Below are 16,133 nucleotides of genomic sequence, written 5' to 3'. Positions count from 1 at the left end.
GTCTACAGGACATGCAACATCTTGTCTAGGGCAAGTGAGAAATGATACTGGAGTATAGTGTATGCCCTAGTTCATTGTATATTGTACTTGTATTTTTAATGTATTGTACATTAGTCTCCCGAGGCATTAGAACAAGTGGGAGATTATTGGGATTGGTGTCCTAATTCTCCTGGAGTGTCGTAGTTTGTAAACACTGTACACATTGTTATGAATAAAATAAGAGTTATTTTATTTTGCATTTACTCATATCCAATAAACAAAGCTCCATGATTATTTTATATAAACTTAAGCATGTATATGAGATATACAAGTGGATCATGTCTTAAGTGATAACTTAAAAAGGTCTGTAGTATAAGGATTAAGGAGGGATACCTTTTCCTGGTGACGCTATGGATACGGCTTGCTTTGTAGAGGTTTACAAGTGTTGTGAATTACTACAGATGATAGATCCTGATCATTCATATGGAGACATATGAGCGGGGGTGTCCTATCACTACAAGAATTTTGGGCTTTAATATCGGTTAGAAAAAGTGAAACCAAATGTATAATGTCACTTTCGTTTTTTTTTAAAAAAGCGGATCTTTAATGTCGGTTTTAAACCGACATTGTAGGTATACCTTTAATGTCGGTTTAAAACTGACATTAAAGATCCGCTTTTCTTTTTTTTAAAAAAAAAAACAAAACAAAACCCATTCCCCCCCATTTTTTTCATTTCCCGCTTCACTCCTCACACCCCCAATTTTATTTTTCCTTTCATTCCTTGACTTCCACTCACCCAACAACCCACGCGAAACCCTTCCAAAACATGACTCATTTCTTCCTTCCAAGCGAAACCCATAACCCGGCCAAGCATCCGGCCAACACCTTCCCCGACCGCCCTCTCCTTGTCCATTTCCAGCAACCGATGATCTTGAATGCGCTCTTCACGGAGAGAGAAGACTGACGACTCACTGACTTCAGAGCAGGCTTGTTGGTGGTAGTGGCGAAAAAGTGAAACGGGGAGCAGACTTTGTTCAGTTTGAGAAAAAGTAAATTAAAGGTTTGCTAAACCTTCTCCTGCTCATTGTTAGTGAACATTCAGATCTGTGGATAGTTCTTTTGGAGAAAATATGTTTAATTACTGAATTAATTATGAATATGCATAAAGATATCTTTGATAATCAGCAAAGAGGCGTGTACTTTGAAGGAGACAAGAAAAATGACATCAGCTTCAGATTTGCATTCATTTTATATGGATTTGTGGCAATCTTCATAGGGAATCTAGGTTCAGTTGTCTCTATCACGTCCGAAATATTTGACAAGGTGAAACTATTGGTCAACAATGTATGCAAAAGCTGTTTATTCAGTAGCCATACTTGCACAATATATTCCTTGCTATTGAACTGTAAATTCATTTTGAGTTATAGGATACCTGAGGATTTTAGGATTTGCAACAATGATGGGTTTCCATGTTTCACTTTTGTGAAGATTTGACTGAAAAAGAGATTTTTACACTTGAGTGTGCTAAGAAGTTGCTAAAAAATGGGGATGAATGGCCCGCTTACAAGGCTGAGAGACATGCGGCATGTCATGGATCATGGTTTACTGCTACCTTGATTTTTTGCCATTTAATTTCAAAGGTTTGCTCTGATGTCTTCCATTACTAGTTGAAATCTTTGTTTCAGTTTGCTCTTGTGGAGAGAAAAATCCAGTTACTACTGTTATCACAATATGGTTCTGGCTCGGCAATCTGGTTAGAGAAGGAAACCATTCTAAACATGTTTTCCATTGAAGAACAGATAAACCAACATCACGCCGAGAGTGTCACTGAGAGTATTTATTCTGACAAACTTCTGGAGGTCTACCAGTGTCTTTGCTCTTCAGGTGAGGCCCTAAAAGCTTCTGCTAGTCCTTCAGTTCAAGCATTTTGTTTCCAGAGATGGTTTTTATCGTTAAGAGCTAAGGTTTTAGGAACTGTGGGGAGCATACTGAAGCTGTTGCCAAACATTTCATATTTTATTAGTATTGACTATGGTAAGCTTGGGATAAACGATACCGTTGCCATCCATCAAATCATGAACAAATTTAGTAAATTATCTTTAACGTTAGAGAGACTGTCCCATGAATTTGATCTCATTGGAACAACTTTTATTGGAATGGACACCAAGAGTTCGAACATTATTTCAGCCCTTGCACTGAATTGCTCTCTGTTGGCCTTTTGTATTGGTTTTGCCTGTCATGTTCCAAACTTGGCTACAACTCTAATGACTGAAAATGTGGATGATTTCAGAACTAAATCACATGCAATTCTCATTCAAAATCTGATTGGCAGGCTGTGGTTGGTAGATGATGAAACAAGTAGAATGCTTGCACAACTTTTCGAAATCAATGGAGGACTGAATAACTGCTTGCAATTGGTTTCAAGAGGACAAATATTAGATGTGGGGTACGAAGTAAGAGGTATCTTGACTCTCTGTAGGTATGATGTTTCTGAGTTCATCCGTTTGCAAAGCAAGTCAAACAGAGTGGATGAGGGGACATTTCCCCAGGTTATCGGGGATGGTGTGCGGTTTTTATCAAATATTCTTACACAATGTATAAGAATTCCATTACGAGTGCCCAAGTGCTTCTTTTGTGTAAGGTATACTTGCTGGCATTTTCTTTTACCTCGTAGGCTAGCAGTTGAGTATTTATTTTAATTCAATTATGTCAACTGAAATTTAGTAATTGACTTCAAATTTCAGGCCTTGCATTGGGTCTCATCTATTTGCCACTACCGATGCTCGTAAACTGGATGAAATATCTATCCCATTCGGCTTCCAACTATCGTTAAATATTTGTCTTCAACTCAAAAACATTGCGTCAAACATGCCAGTTCAAATCACCAAGATGTATTGCATTTTGTATTGTGATTTATCCTTCCAGAAACTCAAGCACAATGGTAAGAACATGCAAAAACATCAGGTCTATGAAGCTTGGGAAAACGGCGACATTGTAGAAATGCACAACAAACTGTTGCATTACGTGAGTCAAGCAAAAACAAGACCTACATTGGCAAGTGCAGAACATCGAACGTTTGCAAAACAGAGAGGGTAGTCGAAGCGTTTGTGCATTTTGAGCCAGATGAGAAAGGGCAGGATTTTCAAATTGCTTGCTTGATGTATCTTATTTTCATGTAGGTTGTTATAGAATCAAATGGTATAGCTGTTGTGTTGATAATGGGGGGTATTAATTGATACGAACCCAAAAGTTCATTTCCCGCTTGTTATGCATTTCTACAATGTCACCAAGCATCCAACCAAAACCTTCCCCACCGCCCTCTCCTTGTCCATTTCCAACAACCGATGGTCTTGAATGCGCTCTTCGCGAAGAGAGAAAACTGACGACTCGCTGACTTTAGAACAGGCTTGTTGGTGGTAGTAGCGAAAAAGTGAAACGGGGAGCAGTCTTTGTTCAGTTCGAGAAAAAGGAAATTCTAAAGGTTTATTCGATGGGTATTGTTGGTGGTAGCGACTTAAAAATGAGTAAATGGAGTCCAGAAGAAAGAAAAGGTTTTTTCTTTCTTTTCTTTTCTTTTTTTTCCTTTTTAAATAATGTCATGTTCTTTGTATTTGGTATTAGAGAGGGATAGTGGAATAATTTTTCAACAAAAGCAAGAAGTAAATCATACTGAATTGGTTGTTGTTGTGTTTGATTTTATTGGTGGTGGCTTAACCTCTGCTTCTTCTATTAGGAATATAAAACTCTCGAGCATCCCATTTCACCTAATATTCATTAATGGTCCATTAGGTGACCAACAAAACACTAATAGCAGTGGAGCGTGTATGTGTTGGGGGGGGGGGGGGGGGGGGGGGTGGGGAGGGGCGCGAGGGGGGACGTGGATGTTACTTTTGTATGAGTTCACTGTGAAAAATGTTCCTCACCTCTGTTTTCGTTCGATACCTAAAGATGATCTAATGTTGACACATTAACTGGCTTGTTCTCTTTTGGTTATTTTATATTCTAGTTGAAATTTCTTCTTTGTAGCTCAACCTTCATGAGTACAATATTATTTATGACTCAACTTTCACGTGCCCTACTTAGATAATATTTTCTTCTTTCTTGCCTATATTGGTACCTGTTCTTTATATGTAAGGTATACGTTGCATCTTTGCTTAAAATTTGATTGTGAACTAGCACTGATATGATAATATATGCTTGATTACCAATTTTTATCAGAGCAAGGTAAAACAATTACGCAGTACATGACTTGAACTTATTTAATGTAGAGTTTTCTTGATCTTTGTTGATTTTCAATGATATACTGCAGAGTTTGTCGTATCAGAAAAATCATTCACTAATCCAATTGAATGTTGATGCGGAGCCGAAGTTTGTAGATCTTTGGGAAGCTCTGTCGCTGTTAAAAGATGGTACGAGAATTGAAATCATTCACTAGCTCTGTAAGCATCATTCTAATATTCGATTTAAATTATTTGATCATCCGATAAGCATCACTACAACAATTTTGCCTTGAATGTACCATTTATGCACATTCTCAATAAACACGGTTAGTTGAATATGAATTCTGATAATATTTTCACTTTCAATCCTTTGTCTTAAACCTTTTTTGTTTGTGTATTTTTTAGGTGTTTGGAATGGGTGGGGAGGAGATGGATTTCTTGCAACAACAAGGGATTCAGATGAAAATTGTTCCTGGTAAGTGCATTTTTGAATGCTTGCAGTTTTAACAATAGTTTCTAAGTGTTTTCAAGTGCTCTAATGATATGAAAATTCCTATTTGAGAAGTTATAGTGTGCTTATTTCTCTTTGGACCATATTGGATTAGAATGTAACACCCGTTTATGACTCATGGGTACTATTTATTTGTAGTTTATATTTGATTCAAGGTGTTCGAGTTTGTAGGTCGCACTATGGTAGTTTGTGGGTTATACATGCACTATGGTAGTCTTTGTGACAACTTTTGAGGTTTGAAGTATATTGTGAGCTAAATTTTCTTATTGATGTATGTGTTCTTGAATATTCATTTTTTAGGAATTCTAATAGTTCTGTTGAGAACAAGTGGTTGTGAAATATTTTTGGGAGTGTGTTTCTTTGAACAGGTTCAAGGTAAATTTTTGGTTTTGTTGTGGTAGCATCGTTATGCTGCCGAAAATTTTCCATCGTCTTCATATCTCATATCTAGGTAACCAAGCTTCTCTTCTTCAAGATCTTGAAAAAGAAGATTCTCTCATTTATTCAACTATTGAGTTTTCTTGTTTTGCAGATGCAACAAAGGAGTAAATATTTAGTATCGCAACCTCTTTATGCTTTTTCTTGGGGAACTTTAGATCCAATACATTCACTACAAGAATTTTGCCTTGAATGTACCATTTATGCATATTCCCAATAAACACGGTTAGTTGAATATGAATTCTTATCACATTTTCACTTTCAATCCTTTGTCTTAAATCTTTTTTATTTGTGATCCTTTGAACAACAGTGGTCAGACAAAGATGCCTATAACTAGACACTGCTAAAGACAGCGGGTTGGTTCAAGGAGAATTATGAAGGGATCCATACTTACCAAGTGGAGAGAGACAGTAATCTCATAATGTTTATATTACTTGTAATTTGTGTTTTCAAGGCCTGAATTATTGTACAACCTTTTAAATTATAATATTATAGCAGAATTTGTGGACTAAATATAATAGATTTACAATCCATACATGAATGATATGTCATAGCCACAACGTTCAATGATGATGTGTCATGTTATACTTTTTGACCAAAAAAATGGATTCGGCAACGGAATTAAAAAAAAAAACAGACAGATTTAGGCTTCAATGTCGGTTAATAATTAAAAAAAAAAAACAAAGGCTTTAATGTCAGTTGGAAATTTCACTAAAGGTCTTTAATGTTGGTTGGAAATTTCACTGAAGGTCTTTAATGTCGATTGCAACCAACATTGAAGGCTGTGTTATTGAAGCCCTTTAATGTCGGTTTAAAACCGACATTAAAGGCAACCGACATTAAAGGGCTTTAATAACACTATCTTTAATGTCGGTTGTCAACCGATATTAAAGCCTGAATTTCTTCTAATGTATACAAAGAGTTTTTATAAGATCGGACCACGAGATGACTAGTCTCTTTATATAACGTCGTTGATACTTGAGACTTAAATCTCACCTAAACAACCATAGGTGACATGACCTTAATCCTGAGTGTTTTGGGAACTCTTTCCTTTGAGGGTGGTCCTTTGATTAGAATGGGTGAGAGTGGCAAGACTGCCAACCCAACAAGCCTACCTTTTTGAGTATTTGTCTGATTGGGGAGCTGGGAACTCAGTTACACAAGATGAAATTCACTTTTTCACCGAAGCAGGGGTAAGTAGATAGATTGCTCCCTTAAGAGTTGATTCCAGGTCTTGAACATAGTGGCCACAACTTCTCTTTAGAAGAGAGGACTCAACCATAGTAGGACTGTGACTTATGTTCATTAGAGGGATCGATGGTATTTAAGGAGTTAGATGTAACTACAGGGGAAAAACGGTAAATTGGCCCAATTGTAGTTACGAGTGATTTGTGAAAGGTTATTGCACTGTTGATTGGTTGATATGGACACAAAATATATCTGTAGTAAGGAGAGTGCAACTTTCGGTCTTTAATGGAGTTTCTGACAGTTAACGGATGGTGGATCCCGCGACTAAAGAATTTAGTCAGTTATTCACGTACCGTTGGAGCTTCAAGCTACAGGTCCATAAGGTCCCTTTGGTAGCTCAATGGATTCAAGTTGAGGATCAATTCTTGGGGTTGAATTGAAATGTTCAAATTGACAAGAGGATATTCAATTATATATGATATAATTGGTGTGATGTATGAGATACATCAACTGGAGGATTAATGTAAATATGATTTACATTAAGTACCATAAAATAGAAAAAGAACTGTAGTTTATTGTTTCATGGGATGTAATATTAAAACTATAGGTTATAAATATAATATGGTAAATTGGTTATCATATATATTTATAATGATATTAATTATTGAATAATTATCTTTTTTTCACTAATAACCAACTGAGTGGGAGGTTATTGGTGGTTTTATTGTAACCGTCAGACTCACGACAAGGTTATCAAGTAAAGAGTTACTCAATTCGGAAAGAGACTCACGACAAGGTTATCAAGTGAAATTATTTCACCAAGCGATAGCTCATAGAGAGACTAAACGATTGTGGAGTGTCACTATATGATAGTTCACTCAGTTAGTCGTAGCTAAATGATCGCAGTGCATTGTCTATATGATAGGCAGCCATCTTCTACACGATTGAGCACATCGTCTATACGATAGACTATTTCATCTCTCACTTGCTCAATCATCTACACGATTGTTATTCCTCCAGTCTCTTCCTCTAACAAGTTCATTCAGTGCTCACAACTCATGGATTCTCACACCGAGAGTACCAAGGTAACCATTGTGGTTGTGTTCTCACTCAACTTGACTAAGTTCGAGGTTCTAGAGGTCGTTCATTGTGTTCGTGATAGTTAAGTTCGCTGTATTCGTGTTGTTGATCGTGTTGTTGCTCCGATCATTGTGTTCGAAGGCTGAGGTGTTGTGCTTGAACGCATTGGAGTGATCGAGGGAGTTTAAAGAATGGGTCTTTAAAGGTATGTATATTCTATCCCTTGATTATGTTGTTAGCATGTTGTAATTACTTGTTGTTGCATGACCTGTTAGTTTCCGCTTCTTGTACTGTAATTGTGTATGTTCAATATCGAATGGAATTTCGAACAATCCTTCCGCTTCTCACAGAAATCGTAATGTTTGATTTCCTTCATTAGTAATTTTACTGAAAAATGCCACAATCAAGCGACCTGTTTTGTATGTTGGCGTTCATAGGTTGGGTGATTTTCTGAAGGGATATGGATAAGCTGGCTTTGAATGTTTCACGTCACAGTAGTGAAGTAGGGATGGTACCGTGACAATCAGTGGCTACAACCAAGTCTTCAATTTCGTTATTGGCGTGTATGACGAAAGTAAATCGAACATGAATATATGGCCTCTATTAATGTCCATTGCAAGAACCATTCAGTGCTCACCGATGTTCATTGTCATATACATGAAATCCACATCTACCCATTTGACATCGAATTTACCAGTGGCGTAGTCCTTGTACGTCATCCTCCCATACTAGGGCAGCCTCTAGTCTCTGCTTCTTCTTTATCTGTTTAAATACCCTAGTACGATCATTAAGGTGACTCTGCAAAATCAAATGAGAAGTTAAGTAACGAAATATATCATAATAAAATGACTCTGCATCAAAATATATCAAAGTTTACTGTAACTCCAATTGGCAAGATGATGAACTTGTGCATGTACATGTCAGGTCGATTATAAAACTTTTCTTTCATAAAATGAAATAAAGTATTTGTAGTCTACACCAAAAATTACTATGTTAGTCAAAGTACAAGATATCCAATTGTAAAGGAGTCAATACTAGGAAACTTTAATTGCATTCAACCCACGAATTTGGTTCAATCAATTCCTTGAAAAATTGCTTCGAGAGTGGCTTAAAAGAATTCTCTCAAACTTCGTTATCTATATTTCATCGGTGATCCAACCCATCATTTCTATAAAGATAGTAAGTGGAACCTCATGCGCTACATTGTACCTGACCATCGCTCTGAATAATGACGTAGGCACACCTGAGAGAGGACTCTAAACCTTTTGACTTTCAAACGGAAAGTGTACCCTAGTTTCGTCATCTTTTGTTATTTTCTTCTTTTGTTGGGCTAGAGGTGTATATCTATCAACGATTTTCCTCTTATGACTAGTTCTTCGAGATTCCTACATAAATAGATAAAAAAAAAATTACTCATCAAGAAATATAAAAAAAACATATATAATTTCAAATCACGAGATATAAACAAAATTACCGATCAATAAATTACTCATCAATATAACTCCTTGCGTGGTCGTGACAATTTTAGAAGTGTTAGCCTCTAGATGTGGGATGTCAGACGTATCGGCCTCTAGATGTGGCATGGTGAGTAAGTCAGACATGTCGACCTTTGGATGAGGAATGTCAGTGGGTGAAGAAGATGTACTTGGGCTTCTTGTTTGTGGAAACATGGTGGGTGAGGTAGACACTTCAAGCTGTGTATGTGGGACATCGGCCTCTATAGGTTGGACGTTAGTGGGTGATGTTGTGGTATCAGGCTCTAGAGGGGGGATAGGAGTAGGTGTAGTGGTGGTATTTGGAGGCTTTAGAGGGAGGATGAAAGTATGAGAGGTAGTCGCATCAATGGTATCAGGATCAATAGGTGGGATGAGCGACATCGTGGCATCATCACCTGTATGTGGGATGGGTGACCTTGTCATTTCCTTAATCACCGTGGAACCTTTCAATTAGTAAATATAAAATGATGAGTTCATAAACACATAAAAACTAAATATAAACTGACGCTAATAAATGCAAACCTTGCACATATACCATAATAGTGACTAGATGACCGAAAATTGTGCTTTCATGTCTGTCATGTTTTCCTCGATCTTGGATACACGACCATCTAATCTTGATATACGTCCATCCGACCTCGATAGTGAGCTGTCAATGCTCCACAGGTACGAATAAACATAATGGTTAGGATTGGCTCCCTCCCTACGGCCAGCACACTCAGAACACTCCTCATCCATAGATTGGTCTCTATAAAAATCCGCATGGTCATCAGGTGGGTTCAACTCATCCTCATCGCGTACGTACCCCATCACCATGGAACATATCATCATTGTGCGTGTATGTTGCTCCCTCCACCTTTCCACATTCAGCATCCTCATGCTCAACATGCCCGTGCTCATCATTTTTACCTCCATGATGATCATCACTGTCACTTTAAGAACTACCTCCACTACTCGACCTATTGCCGCTTTCGGCACTATCATTGTTTGCACCTAAATTGAATATAGGTCGTCTATCCACTAGGGTATCTTGAAACTCCCTCTCAGTGTTGGTCATGACAAGACCCTCTTTAACCTTTGCCTGCATTAACATCCTAGTAAAATGGTTAGTGTCAATTTAACAACTAAATAAACATATTATGCATATAGTATACTTACATTATTAGACTCGAATATGTCTTTCTCCAGTAATTTGAAGGACATTGAGTGGGAGCATGACCATCGTAATATACGAGACAAAGCCACCTTGCTCCTTCGCTCAGCAATGTTCCTAGTTATCGATGTTGCTAAGATCTCATACATCCATATCTAAATAAGATTTAACATATATTAAGAACAATAGTAATGTTAAATCAAACAACAAAATTATTATGTTAAGAAAATTTACCTGGAACGCTTGTGAAAATTCATGCAAAGAGTACTTTACGACATAATTTTTTATTTCCTTTCAACTTCGTCTTGTATATATTAACCTTATCATTCAATGCAGTCTTTAGGGCATCGACTGTCCTCTCCCAAATAATGGTACCCAAGTCTAGACTGTTGTAATACTTTATGTTCTGAACGTCCTTAAATCGTTTAAGTTCCACTGCACTTTTCTGCTTGTTCTTTCCCATCATTACAACCTCAGTGTAGTACACTAAGGTGATCCTCACAACTTCTTCATCATCTTCGAACTCCAACTTCTTGTATCTTTCATCTAGTAGACTGATATTTAATGTGTCATTCATCACTTGATTACCAAAACACTTGATTACAAGTTCATATGAGGACTTATCATTCTGATAAAATTGCATAGGGGATCGCCACAAACCAGTCATCAACAAAAATCATCCTTTGAAAACGTGACGACCTTTTCGCTAATAGAGAATCTCATCGAGTCAGCTCTCATGCTCTTTACTCCTCTCAACAATATATGGTGGATAATTGGGTTGTTGAACACCATGTCAATGTCTACAAATCACCCAAAAACTGTTATCTTGAACATCTCTAACTACCGTGGGGTAAATTTCTCCTTCACAATCTTGTTTGCATTAGTAATGTGGGCCAAACTCGTTACTTGACCGTGAAATTGATTGATTACAGGTATTTTGAAACGTGTTGACATCTTAAAGATTCAATCAGTAATTTCTTCAAAAAAAAAAAATTCTAAACACAACATTCTGTTTAAGTCTCGCTAGAACCACTCTTGCTAGACATAGTCTCGCTCTCTTTAGTATCGCTCTCGTCGATTTCAGTCTCACTTATCTCACATACATTCTCTCTTTCTACACGTCTTCAACCTCAAAACACATCGAAAACTAAGAAAAAAAAACAAAAAATCATAGGTTCACAACATTTCTAAACCCCAGAACGACCCATCCTTTCCCCATTACCAATCACTTTAAGACACAATCAACATAGATTGAAATCACTTACCGATCAGATTTGATTTATCGGTGGCAGTGAAAGATTTTGCAAGCCCAAATGATGGATTTCAAATGCAGTGAGACCGTCTGGAGTTTATGAGCGATACTCATGTCGTTACCTTTGAAAAGTTTTTAGTTTTGGTTTTCAGTAAAAGGGTAAGAAAAAGACAAGAAGGTGAGAGCATTTATGTAATCTATCATGACGATGATATCAGCATAGGGTCAATTGACATTATTTTTTAAAAAATGGGTAATTTGACTGTTGGAAATGGCCTAAACTCGTAATTCGTAAATATTGTTAACATATTTTATTTATCAATAAAATGTTGTTGAGTTTTTTTATTGATATTGCATCCTTCTATGAAAATCCAATAAATGAATCCACGACTATAATATGAATACTTTAACTTTATGTGGTGACATAAAAATGGATCAAGTTGTAGTATGTAGCCAAAATGGTCTATAAGTATACGGATAAGATTGGGTACCTCATTTTGGTGACACTATTAGATGCGACCCATTTTGTATACAAATGATGTGATCCAAAACTCATTCATGTAGAGACATGTGAGTGGAGGCATCCTATGCAATAAGTTTGCATAAGACCGAACCTCGAAATAGTCACTTTTCTTTATAATAACCCTTTAATGTTAAAACTAACTATCTCAAACTCAATGACCTAGGGTAACTCGATTTTAATCCTGAGCTAACTATGAACTCCTGTTTATTCGGGATTATCCTTTGATCTACATAGATAAGAGTAGTCCAACAACACTGCTCAATAAGCCTCCCATTTTGGGGATAAGATTGGATAGATAGTTGGCGACATAGCTCTACAATATGGAACTCACTTCTACCTGTTTTAGGCTTAGCAGATGGGTTGTTCTCTTAAACGCTGATGCCTTGGCTTAAACAACAGGGCTCCACCCTCTCATGGTAAATAGGTTTATGATTTAAAAGTTGGATTATAAATCAATTGTTCATTGGAGGATCAGCGGAAGCTTAAGAAACAAATATATATTTATAGGGGTAAAATGATAATCTTTGACCTAGCTGTAAATACGAACGACCTGTGAAGGATTAACTTATTGATTATGGTTAAAATGGGCAGAAATATATCTACAGTGAGGAGAGTGCAACTATCGAGCTATAGTAGAATGTCTTGGTAGTTAATGAATAGTGATTAATTAGGTTTAAAGAGTTTAACCAATTAATTACAAGTTGTTGGAGCTCATGATCTGTAGGTCCATAAGGTCCCTCTACTAGCTCGTAATTTGGATTAGTAAATTGAGTAATCTTGATAAGATTTGATATTAAGGTTTAGAATTTGAAATATTCAAATTCATTTAGGGTTTCTATTTATTGTATTCGATACAATTAAAATGTTTAATTTTATCAAAATGAAACGAAATTGGAGAAACGATTAATGTTTAAATATGATTTAAATATTAATTGAATAATATTAATTTCATTTTAATGGAATTATTTTTTTATTAATTTAATATTAGATGTTAAACAAATTCTTTTTAATTAAAAGGTTTGAGTAATTAGTTTTATTTACAAAATTAAATAAGTTTAGTTTACAAAAAATTGATTTTGGAAATCATTTTAGGAAAATCATTTTGAAAATTGTTTTTCAAAGTGGAAATTTCCAAAATGTTGGAAATCTTCAGTATGCAATGAACTTCCTTATTCACTTCTTCGTTTTCTCCATCAAGTAGGAGTTGCCTTCATGCAAACCATGTATTTGCATGTTGAAAGCTCTATAAATTGAGTGCTGAAATGAATTATGATTCATGCTTATTAAGAACTTCAATAGAAACTCTGCAGAAATTATCATACCCTCTTCATATCTTATATACTTCCAGCTCAATTTAGTGTTTCTATCACACAATCCTTGCAAGAGAATAGTAGAGAAGATCTGGGTGGTTGTCTACTTGAAGGTGGAAGCTCTTTCACATGGAACTCAGCTGGACTTGAAGAGGATACTTCAAAGGTATTGTATTCAGCAAACCCTCTTCTGTAAAAGTTACTTTGAAGCATATTTAAACTCAAATTAAGTATGATTAGAGTGCTTGTTGATTATGTTTTTCCTCTGCTGCACGTTAATATACTATAATATTAACATTTTGAACCCAACAATTAGGTCATCCGTACAAATTTTCCAATTTCAAGGGATTAATTGCACCTTTTTTTTTTTTTTTTTTTTTTTTTTTTATAGATGACCTCATTTGGGAAGCCCAAATGAAGAATGGCCACCTGCAAAAAAAAGAATGGAAAGTGGCCTTCTACTAACGTCATCCACATGTGATTTTACCGCTTTACCCCTGAGATGCACCCCGCGTGTCTAGGCCTACCAAGGAACACGATCCACGATTACTCGTCACACGATTCTTGATGCACGGTCACTCAATACCCAGATGCACGATCACTCGATATGTGTACAGTCGACACTTGTATACTCGATCATACCCACCTCATACTCGATACTCGACTAATGTATATTCGATCATTTTAATCTTTTTGAATTCTTAACCCATTTGAAGTCCATTATTTCACCACTTCATCTCGTTTCTCAAACTATTCTCTCTCATCTTTCGATTTTATATCCTTCGACAATTGCACCTTTACACTTAAAACTCTCTCGATTCTCTCTGCATCAAGTAACATTATTCTCTTTGTTTATATTTTAGCATCATTCATCTATTTGTTTTTTATATTTTGGCGTCATGTTCCTTGATACTTAACTGATACGGTTTTCATTTCGATTTCATATCTTGCATGTTTGGTTGGAGCTCAATTTTTTTTCATTTCGATTTTCATATTTTTGGTATTTCAGACCATCTAGAGTTTAAGGTTTGAGTAGGATAAGTCATGAAGATGGAAAATAAAATCGAGCCATCATGTATCATGTTTCTTGTATCGTGTAAGGGCCACTATACAACATGTATCAAGTAAGGGACACTATGTAGCATGTATCATGTATCTCTTATTGAGCAATCGTGTATCATGTATCGTGTATCGTGTATCATGTATTGAGTATCGAGTATCGTGTATCGTGCATCGTGTATAGAGTATTGAACAAAATGCTTAATTTCTGGTGTTCGTTGTTATTCTGTTCAGTATGGCTAGCCAATTCAAGATTCCTCCCCAGGATCGTTTCCCAGGCCAAGCGACCATCCTATCCTCTCACATTGGGGTGGCTAACAAGATTGTGAAAGAGAAGCTTAGACCCACTTAGCTTTCCCTCTTTAAGAAGAAGGTATTTGGGTGACGTGGACATGGACATTATCTTCAACAGTCCATTGGTCCACTACATTCTATTGAGGGAGGTTGTAGATGATAGAAAGGATGCAATGCTTCGATTTGAATGGTACGATTATTACATTTTCCAAAGAAGACTTCTTGTTGGTGATGAGATTGTGGCGATCACCTAATCCAACAGTTGTGAGGAGGGGTGAAGCATTTAGATCACTGCGTAGTAGGTACTTTAAGAATAATATTTTGGGCGACATTCACATTAGTACCTTATAGACAGTGTACAAGAAGATGGAGTATGATAATGACATGGATGCTGTGAAGATGACATTGGTATATTATACTGAATTGGGTATGATGGGGAGAAGATGAGGGGCAATGTTGACAAGACATTATTAATTGATGTGGAGGATTTGGATTACTTTAATTCCATGGATTGGTGAAACGTGCTATAGAAGAGGATGTTACTTGGACTACAAAGAGGATTGAGTGGCAAGACAAATAACTATAAAAAAAAAAAAGATCCAAGAACAATAAGAACTACATTGTCAAGTACAACCTACCAGGGTTTCCTCATGCATTCTAGGTAATATCTATTCATTGGTCATACGAAGTCTACTCATTTATTTACAATATGAGTTACTATTTATTATTATTTTATAATCGTTTATGAATTATGGTAGGTGTGGGCATACAAGATCATATCAATAGTTTCCAAAAAAGTTGCAAATCGATTGAGTAGACATCTCATACCTCGATTCTTGAGGTGGGAGTGTACGTACTCATTGCCAAATAAAACAATACAGCGAAGCGGGTTTAAGCCCAAGAGGTTAGTGTATTACGTCAATATTTCCTTGGATTTAAGGTAAGTGTCACATATAACTAACAAATTCATCATTGTTTTGTATAGACAATGATTATATCCACACCACTGATCATGTCGGATAAGGAGAGGCGGTATAGGCACACTAGGGTTGATAAACGACCCGTATACGAGCGCATTGATGCTGAGATGAGCTCCTCAGAGACACATAGTGTTGGGTTTTATGTCCTAAAACTCGTGGCTTGTAAACATTAAACTTATTTTTAAATCAATAAAGTGTTTATTGAAGTTTGATTCAATAAAGTTATTATTGATTATATGAATTGCTTATTTCGTTTTAGAAATAAATCCAATAAACTAAAAGATCCATGACTATTTCATGAGTACTTGAACTTTATGTGGAGATATAAGAGTGTATCAGGTTCGAGTGAATAGTCAAATGATCTATAATATACGAATAAGGTTGGGTGCCTTATTCTGGTAACACTATCGGATACGATCCATTTTTTAGTTGTTACAATTTATTGTAAAGTACTACAAATGAAGTGATCCTGATTCGTCCATGTGTTGACATGAGGAGTGAGGATGTCCTATGCAATGAGTTTGCATAAGATTAGACCAAGAAATAAGTCACTCTTACTTTATAACGATGTTTACTGTTTAAGACTGACTATTTCAAAGTGAAGACATGGATAACTTAACCTTAATTCTAAGCTAACTATGAATTCCTGT

General features: G+C 36.2%; 1 pseudogene; it reads left to right on the top strand.

Annotated features, from left to right (window-relative positions):
• Positions 1-1,035: 1,035 nt before the first annotated feature.
• On the top strand, positions 1,036-5,047 carry LOC120079078 (uncharacterized; annotated as a pseudogene).
• The last annotated feature ends 11,086 nt before the right edge of the window (positions 5,048-16,133 follow it).

The sequence above is a fragment of the Benincasa hispida genome, chromosome 6, assembly GCF_027475165.1.
Source record: "Benincasa hispida cultivar pf3 chromosome 6, pf3_genome.v1.1, whole genome shotgun sequence".
NCBI lineage: Eukaryota > Viridiplantae > Streptophyta > Magnoliopsida > Cucurbitales > Cucurbitaceae > Benincasa > Benincasa hispida.
This window is presented reverse-complemented; position numbering and strand designations above follow the sequence as displayed.